The sequence below is a fragment of the Tenrec ecaudatus genome, chromosome 12 (assembly GCF_050624435.1).
Source record: "Tenrec ecaudatus isolate mTenEca1 chromosome 12, mTenEca1.hap1, whole genome shotgun sequence".
Taxonomy (NCBI): Eukaryota; Metazoa; Chordata; class Mammalia; order Afrosoricida; family Tenrecidae; genus Tenrec; species Tenrec ecaudatus.
In genome coordinates this window covers 108,362,271-108,372,417 of record NC_134541.1, presented here as the reverse complement: position 1 = coordinate 108,372,417, position 10,147 = coordinate 108,362,271, and positions in this window count along the sequence as shown.

The window sequence follows — 10,147 nt, the reverse complement described above, 5'->3', positions numbered from 1 at the left end:
CACTTTAGTTATACTAGCTTCATAGAAAGAGTTTGGTAGTTTTGTCTTTTCTATGTTATGGAAGACTTTGTATAGGATTGGTGTCACTTCTTTGAATGTTTGGTAGAATTCTCCTGTGAAGTCATCTGGCCCAGGGGATTTTTTGTTGGTAATCCCTTGATTACCTTATTTCTATTTCTTCCATTATGTTGAGGTTCTTGACATCCATCTGGGATAGTCTAGGGAGGAATTGTGTTTCCAAATGTTAATCCATGTCTTCAAACTTGTTGAATTTGTTAGAGTATAGACCTTCATGGTACTGGGTAATCATCCTTTTGTTTCATCAGTGTCTGTGGTAATGTCCTCTGTTTCGTCCCTCATCCTTGCAAATGTTGTTTGTTCCTTCCGTTCTTTGGTTAGGTTTGCCAGGGGTCTATGAATTCTGTTAATTGTTTCAAAGAACCAACTTTTAGGGACATTCACTTTTCCATAGTTTTCTTGTTTTCCCTCTCCAATATCTGGCTCTGATTTTTATTATATCTATCCTCTTGCTATTAGTAGGGATGTTCCATTGATTCTGCTCTAATTGGTGTAAGTTTTGTGCAAGCATATCATCCACGAGTCTCTCTACTTTTTTAATGTGTGCATTTATTTCCATCGCCTTCCTCTGATAAATAAATGTCTTTGCTGTATCCCACAGGTTTTGGTATGTTGTAATTTCATTTTCATTGGTTTCTAGAAACGTCCTGATTTCATCTATGATCTGGATCAATACCCACTCATTTTGCAATAGAAAATTATTCATCCTCAAATTGTTTGCCCTGGTTATCTTCACCGTCCTTCTGTTAAATTCCAGTCTTATAGCACAGTGATCAGAAACAGATGACTGTATAAACTGTATGTGCTTGTATTTATTCACGTTCAAGTTGTGTCCCAGCATGTGGTCTATTTTCAAAAATGGCTAAGTGGGCTTGAAAAGAATGTGAATTTATTCGCATGTGGGTGGAAAGCTCTGAAAATATCTATCAAGCCAAGTCGTCCAATTGTGCTATTTAGAACTGTAGCCACCTTGTTGAGTTTCTTTCCCAACGATATGTCTTTTTCAGAGTCGTATATTAAAGTCACCAACTATAATTATTTTTGTATTGCTGTTTGCGTGCTATGCTTTTCTCCAGCCTTTGATTCTCAGCCTATTTTTGTCTGCAGCCTTGAGATGTGTCCCCTGTAGGCATCAGATTAATGAGTTGTGTTTCCTAAGGCACTCTGCTAACCTCAGTCTTTTAATGCCTGAGTTCAGTCCATTGATATTCAAGGTTATTATCTCCATCTGTGGACTCTGTGTTATCATCTTATACCTTTTGTGTTAGGTGTTTTCTTACCATCTTTTCTTAGTGTGTGTGTGTGTGTGTGTGTGTGTGTGTGTGTATCATTCTTGACTTCTTTCCACCGCTAAACCAATTCTATCTTGGGGAGTGTTTTCCTTAAGTTGTCCTCTGGGTGAGATTGTCCTATGTGGCAGTCTCTTATTTAAGCTTGGTGAGTGCTGGGCTTCTGACCACACTGAGTCAGCAAGGATCTTTTGTAGTGCTGGGTTCCTTCTAAAGTATTTTGAGTTTTTCCTTGTCTGGGAAGACTCTTCTCCATCTATCTTGATTGATAATTTGGCTAGGTAGATTATTCTTGGGTTTGCATTATTTTCCTTCAATTTTTGGAATATATTACTCCATTCTACCCTCTTCAGAATTTCTCCTGATAGGTATGGATATATTCTTATTTGGAAACATTTATATGTGATTTCTTGTTGTTCCACACCTGCTCTCATGATTTTCTCATTTTTCTCAAAGTTGGATAGTTTAAATATGTGCCTTAATGACTTATTTGGATTCAATCTAGCTGGTGTTCTTTCAGCTTCCTGAATGATTGCCTGGTTTTCATTCATTGAGCTTGGGACGTTTTCCTCCAAGAATTCCATTACAATTTTTGCAGATGATTTTCTATTGCGTCGTCCTGCAGTAATTCAATTACTCTGATGTTTTTCCTATTCATAACATCAGACATAGCTCTTAGGTTTTTTTCAGCTACTCTGATGATCTTATTAGCTTTTTGTTCACGTTTGTTAAGGTCTGCTTGGCTATTCCCCAAGTCACTGGTGTAGTTCTCAGTTTCCTCCAGTCAATTCTTGAGGTCCATGTGTCTACTATACTTGTTTTTGTTATCTCCTCCCTAAGCTCTTGTATTTCCCTTTGGTATATGGACTTTATCTCCTCTATCATTTCATCCCTTTTCTGTATTATTTCCCTCAGATCCTGTATGACTCCAAGCAGCATTCTGAAATTTTCTTTCTGTGGCAGATGAATGTCTGCTTCTTCTAGGCATGTTGTTAGGTTCAGGACATCATCTGGTATTGCCTTTTATTTCTCCTCTTTTTTCGTCCAGGTTGTTGGGGTTGTTTGCTGTTTGCATTGCATTGTTTTAGAGGAGTCAGGTGACATTTTCCATGGAGTCAAAGAGCACTAGCTTTCTCTGGAAGACTTGTAGGAGTGCTTCTTCGAACTGCCTGCAGCTAATTTCACTATGGAATTGACCTGCTTCTTTTTCCTCCTGTGACTTCTCTCTCAAGGAGAGTGCCCCACAAGGCTGGTGAGTTGCCTTCTTTGGTGAAGAACACTGAAAATGGTGGGCAGACTTTCCCTGGGTTGGGTAGATCAATGATGAGGTTTGGCAGAGGTTCCTGCAGCAGGGTGGAATATTGGTGAGTATTTCCAGAGTTCTCTTAGGCCATGTGAGTCACTAAGGTAGGCGGGAGGAAGCTTCCTCAGTCACGTGGGTCCACAGAGGACAAATAGAAGCTTCCCCCAGCCACACAGAAAGGAATTTACTGTGGAAAATTGGGACAATATCCCCTTGTGAAGGGCAAGCAGGCTTTCCCCCTCATGGGTGAAGGGCAGGCATAAATGCCATAGGATAAGGGGAGTAGTCTGGAACTCGGCAGTGGCATGAGAGAACAGGGAAGAGACAAAGTGGAGAAAAATAAACTAATCCCACTGAGACTGTGGTGGAATAGAGAGAAGAAATGGAAACAAAAGTAACAATATAGCAAAGCCCTAATACCTGCCCTTGGGACTGCACGGTATAATCCCTTCCCTGAGGTGACCGGAAGCTGTGGCTGTGCTGAGATAAAATCCCTGTGCCAGCTCCAAATGATCCCAGCTCCAAATGGTCCTGACTCCGGCCAACACAGGGTAAGGTCAAACCCTAGCCAGCCTCCACTGTGGTAAGCCAAAAGCCCACAGACTCTCAAAACCTTGTGGATTTGTGCCCACTTATCTTTATGATGGTCCTCCTGAAATCCAGCAGTGTTGAATTTCCCTCTTAGTAACTCTCCTTGGATGATTTCTGTGGAGTCTCTCTGGTTGAAGTCTTTTGTTTGTTTGCTTGTTTCTGCCTTTAGCTCCCTTTCAAAACCTTCTTGTTAATTTTTCATAGAGAGTCTTATCAATCATCCTCCTGGGCTGTCAAATGATTTTCCATTAATATTGTTTTTGATTAGCCCATAGTAAAAAAAGTTTTTAAGCCCTGTTGAGAGAGGTATATTGAGCCACTATAGGCTAATTCCATATCACAGTACCTTAATTATTGACTTATACAGAGTCAGTCCTTTTGTAGCTGGATGCTATTTACATAAACAATGGGGTTAATTGTCAAGGGTAAATTAACAATAATAATCACTAAGAAAGTCAGCCAGGTCTTCTTATTTTTTTAATTATTTTATTGGGAGCTCATACAACTGTTATCACAATCCATACATTCATCTATTGTGTCTCAAGCACATTTGTACAATTGCTGCCATCATCATTCTCAAAACATTTGCTTTCTACTTGAGCTCTTGGTATCAGCTGCTCATTTTCCCTCCCTCTCCACTAGCCCCTCCCTCATAAAGCCTTGATAATTTATAAATTATTATTGTTTTGTCATATCTTACATAGGTCTTTTTATACTTGATTTTTAGTCTACTTTTGTTTTTGTGTCTATGGTGCGTCTCTTGTAGGCAGCATATTGATGGGTGCTGTTTCCTGCTCCACTGTCTCCTCTTCTTCATGGTTTCTGCTGACAGGCATGAGCATATCCTTATCTGCTTGCCTTTATATATGGTTACCCGTTTTTCCCTAACTACTCTCATAATTTTCTCCTTTTTCTCAAAGTTGGATAGTTTAACAACTATATGTCTTGGTGACTTCTTCTGGGGATTCAATCTAGCTTGCATTCTTTCGGCCTCCTAGATAGTTGCCTGGTTTTCATTCATTAAGTTAGGGAAGTTTTCCTCCAAGCATTCCATCACTATTTTGAATGTTGGTTTTCTTGATGTGCATTCTTCCAGCAGGCCGATAATTCTGATGTTGTTCCTTCTCATAGCATCAGACATAGATAGCTCTGAGGTATTTTTCAGCTTCTCTGGTGGACTTGTTAGACATTTTTCTCACGTTTATTAATTTCTGCTTGCAAATCCTCTAGGTCACTGGTGCAGTTCTCTACCTCCTCCATTCTCTGGGCGAAGTCCCTGAGTTTGCTATTAGTTTTCATTATCTTGCCCATTAACTCCTGTATTTCCCTTTGGTTCAGGGCCTTTATTTCCTCTATCATTTCATCATTTTACAGTAATGTTTCCCTCATGTTCAGTATGACTCCAATCAGCATTCTGAATATATCTTTTTGTGGGAGGTCAACTTCTGCCTTTTCTATGACTGCTGCTCTGGCATTGGATTTTGTTTCTCTTTTCTTGTTGAAACTGTGGAAGCAGCTTACTGGGTTTTTTTTTTGTTGTTGTTGTTGGATTTGTTGGAAATCGGTGCCATTTTCCCAGGCATCTCAGACTTTGGGAAGTTGGTGTTGGTGTTTCAGCTGGTTGCCTTCAGCCAACTGTCTTGCGGGGTTGTGTTTCACCTTTGTTCTGCTGGGGATTCCCTCTCACCTTGGCCTATGATTTGTGCTGCAGTCACTTTTAGTTCTCCTTAGGGGTTGTTTGTAGCTATGCACGCTGCTGTCTGATAGAAAGTATTGGCCCCAGTGCAGGGGAGCATATTTAAGGGATGAGTTGGGGGTTGGGTGATCTGTTTCTGTCTAGGGACACTTCTCTCAGGTAGGCAGGTGGGAGGGCCCACGAATGGTGTGCAGATGTACTCCTTGGAGCCTAAAGGGTGGGACAGGGTGAGCAGGGAGAAGGGCAATGCAGTGAGCAATCCCCAATGGCTTGGGTTCCTATTCTGCAGCTGCAAAAACTTCTGCCAGACTTGGTTACTCTACCTGGCAGGCCTGGAGCGGTGTGACAGGATGGGAACCTCTGTGTGCATTTGTGCACGCAAGAGCGTGCGCGTGTATAGGGGGACAGAGGGGAAGCCCAGGGAGGGGGCTGGCTGGCTGGCGGATCTGCAAGGAGCGCAGTGACAGGGCAGGCATCTCTGGGCTGAGACTTTGGAGCTTGCCGCAGGTCAGGTTGGCGGTTCTCAAGGAGCACTAAGGCTTGACCGCAGCCTCTGCCTTCCGCCTGGCTGTGGCGCCAGGTGGCACCTCCTGGGAGAACGGGGAGGGTCTGGCCCACTGGACCGAGAGGGCTGCCCGGGTGGAGCCCATATCTACAGGGGGTGCAGTGTATGCCGGCTGGAGCTTACACACAGACCCCAGACACACTGAGGCAAGGTGAGGGTTACTGACTGGCGGTGTGCACCCTCCGCGGTGCACCTGGCTGCCCTGTGGCGCCTGTCCCGGCAGACCACGGGTTTCCGCATGGAGACCTGGCAATCAGGTGCAGATCCACCTCTGGGTCTGAGAGATGCTCTGAGTGGTCTTGGGAATCGAACAGGAAGATTTGATACCCCTACTCCGCCCCTAACTCTCCCCACTCACTGATGTCCTCAGAGCTCTGGGCGTGAGCTAACTAACTGGTGGCCATTTTCCTTGAGTCCTCATTCCTCTAGTTTTTTAATGATTTCCCACACACACACTCATGATCCTAATTCTACCTTACAAATCTGGCTAGACCAGAGCATGTACATGGATACAGATAAGAACTGGAAACACAGGGAATCCAGGATAGACTAACCCTTCAGGACCAATAATGAGATTAGTGATACCAGGAGGAGAGGGGGAAAGTGGTGGGGAGAAAGAGGGAAATGATCGCAATGATCTACATATAACCCCCTCCCAGGGGGACATATAACAGAAAAGTGGGTGAAGGTTGACACCGATCAGTGTAAGACATGAAAAAATAATAATAATTTATAATTAACCAAGGGTTCATGACGGAGAGAGGGTGGGGGAGGGAGGGGGAATCTGAGGAACTGATACTAAGGACTCAAGTAGAAAGAAAATGTTTTGAAAATGATGATGGCAACAAATGTACAAATGTGCTTGACATGATGGATGGATGTGTGAATTGTGATAAGAGCCATAGAACCCCAGGTAAAATGATTTTTAAAATAATAAAAAACAACGGCTGGAGCCAAACTGGGTGAACAAGTAAATGTGGTGAAGAAAGCTGATGGTGCCCGGCTATCAAAAGAGATAGTGACTGGGGTCTTAAAGGCTTGAAGATAAACAAGCGGCCATCTAACTCAGAAGCAACAAAGTCCACATGGAAGAACACACCAGCCTGTGTGATCAAGTGGTCCCAAAGGGATCAGTTACCAGGCATCAAAGAACAAAAAATCATATCATTGACTGCACACCTCCATGATAGGATCGCTGAAGACAAATGGGTGCATAAGCAAATGTGGTGAAGAAAGCTGATGGTGCCCGGCTATCAAAAGAGATAGTGTCTGGGGTCTTAAAGGCTTGAAGGTGAACAAGCGGCCATCTAGCTCAGAAGCAAATAAGCCCACATGGAAGAAGCACACCGGCCAGTGCGATCACGAGGTGCCCAAGGGACCAGGTATAAGGCATCATGCAAAAAAAAAGATATAAGTGTGTGTATGTATGTGTATATATGTGTATATGTATATATGTATGTGTATATATGTATATATATCATATTAAATGAAGGGGGAAGTGCAGAGTGGAGACCCAAGGCCCAAGTGTCGGCCAATGGAGATCCCCTCATAGAGGGGTTTAGGAGAGGAGATGGGTTAATTATGGTGTGAGGTAGTATCGATGAAGAACACAGCTTTCCCCCAGATCCTGGATGCTTCCTCCCCCCAACTACCATGATCCAAATTCTACCTTGCAGGGCTGGATAGGACAGAGGCTGTACACTGGTACATATGAGGGTTGGAGGTACCGGGAATCCAGGGTGGATGATACCTTCAGGACCAAGGGTGTGAGGGACGATGCTGGGAGAGTGGAGGGTGAGTGGGTTGGAAAGGGGGAACTGATTACAAGGATCCACATGTGACCTCTTCCCTGGGAGAGGGACAGCAGAGAAGGGGGGAAGGGAGACCCCGGATAGGGCAAGATATGACAAAATAACGATGTATAAATTACCAAGGGCATATGAGGGAGGGGGTAATGGGGAGGGAGGGGGAAAAAAAAGAGGACCTGATGCAAGGGGCTTAAGTGGAGAGCAAATGCCTTGAGAATGATTGGGGCAGGGAATGTGTGGATGTGCTTTATACAATTGATGTATGTATATGTATGGATTGTGGTAAGAGTTGTTTGAGTCCCTAATAAAATGTAAAAGAAGAAAAGAGAAAAAAATGCTTAGGGCAAAGACTGTACAGATGTGCTTTATACAATTGATGTATGTATATGTATGAACTGTGAAAAGAATTGTATCAGCCCCCATAAATTGTTAAAATTAAAAAAATTAAAAAATAATAAAAAACAAACATTCTTTTCCTGAAGAAAAAAAAGACACCAGACACTATTTTATCTAATAACCAGGCACCATCTAATTTCTTCAACACATTCTGCTATAGCACCCACATTTTCTGTGTTCTCTTCCTAAGGGAAAGTATTGAACAGGGCCATGATATAAGAACTAATTGTTCTTAAGTTGGGGCTAGAATTTAGTGCAAGCCCCAAACCCATTCATGTTTGTTTGTTTTTAATCTGCCTTTGGCTCCCTTTCAAAAAAACTGCTTGTTAATTTTTGGTAGGGAGCCTTATAGATCATCCCCCTGGGCCATATTGACCTTCCATTAATATTGGTTTTGATTAGCCCCTGGTACAATTTTTTTAAATCATTTTATTAGGGGCTCATAGAACTCTTATCACAACCCATATATGCATCAATTGTGTAAAGCACATTTATACATCCATTGCCCTCATCACTCTCAAAACGTTTGCTATCCACTTAAGCCCCTGGTATCAGCTCCACATTTTCCCATCCCTCCCTGCCCTCCCCTCCCTAATGAACCCTTAATAATTTATAAATTATTATTTTGTCATATCTTGCGCTGTCTGACGTCTCCCCTGGCGCACTTTTCTGTTGTCTGTCCCCCAGGGAGGAGGTTATATGTAGATCCTTGTAATTGGTTCTCCCTTTCCACCCTACTCTCCCTTCACCCTCCCGGATCGCCTCTCTCACCACTGGTCCTCAAGGGATCATCTGTCCTGGATTCTCTGTGTTTTGAGTTCCTATATGTACCAGTGTACATCCTCTGGTCTAGGCAGATTGGTACGATGTTTAAGCCCTGTTGAAAGAGAGATGTTTGGCCAATATAGGCTAATTCACAGTCCATGAATTATTCACTTGTACAGAGTCAATCCTTTTGCAGCTGGATGCTACTTACACAAAAAACGGGGGTTAATTTGTCAGGGGGATTTTACAATAATGATCACTAAGAAAGTCAGTCATGGGTATTTTTTTATTCTTTGATTTTTAGTCTACTTTTGTCATTGTGTCTATGGTGTGTCTGTTGTAGACAGCACATTAATGGGTCCTGTTTTCTTGTTCATACTACTACTCTCTGTGTCTTAACAGGTGCATTTAATCCATTTGCATTCAGTGCAATTAACAATAAATAGGAATTCACTGCTGTCATTTTCCTGTGTATTGTGTGTGTGTGGTGCTCCTGGTTTCTTTTTTTTTTAAAACAATTTATTAGGGGCTCATACAACTCTTATCACAGTCCATACATATACATACATCAATTGTATAAAGCACATCTGTACATTCTTTGCCCTAATCATTTTTTTCTCCTCTTTTCTTTTTTTACATTTTATTAGGGACTCATACAACTCTTACCACAATCCATACATATACATACATCAATTGTATAAAGCACATCCACACATTCCCTGCCCCAATCATTCTCAAAGCATTTGCTCTCCACTTAAGCCCTTTGCATCAGGTCCTCTTTTTTTTCCCCTCCCTCCCTTCTCCCCCCCTCCCTCATGTGCCCTTGGTAATTTATACATCGTTATTTTGTCATATCTTGCCCTATCCAGAGTCTCCCCTCCCCCCTTCTCTGCTGTCCCTCTCCCAGGGAAGAGGTCACATGTGGATCCTTGTAATCAGTTCCCCCTTTCCAACCCACTCACCCTCCACTCTCCCAGCATCGCCCCTCACACCCTTGGTCCTGAAGGTATCATCCACCCTGGATTCCCTGTGTCTCCAGCCCTCATGCTCCTGGTTTCTTTAGTAATATAATTATCTGTACTAAGTTCATTTTGTTTAATGCTTAATAAATCTTTATGACTTTTCTCTTATTTTAATAAGATTTATTTATTTTCTTTGAGGTCACCTTATGTTTTGTTATCTTATTTCCAAATTTTATGTTGTCTGATCTGGCTTGAGGTTAACTCAGCTTCCTGTCCTCTTAGATCTATAATTACATTATTTACTCTTCTCTCCCCCCACATTTATAACTTTGTAATAGCATCTGTTTAATTTGGTCCCTCGTATCCTTGTTATAAAGATTCTGTGTGGTGTAACTACCTAGTGTGCCATCTTAACAGAAGTCTTGAAGTTTTAACAAAATTAAAAACTGTGTTGGCAGTAAAAAGGCCAGGAAAGTTAAACTGGAGAATTTTTTCCATCACAACAATACACTTGCTCATGTTTCCAAGGTAACAAGGGCTGTCCCACAACAAGTTCCTTGTGAATCTTACCCTGTCAACCCCATTGTCCCCAGCTGTTCCTTCAGATTTCTTTGTGTTCTCAAAAGCCAAGGACTATTGAAAAGACACATTTTGTGTCACCTGAAGATGCCAAACTGATATGATGGCATAGCAT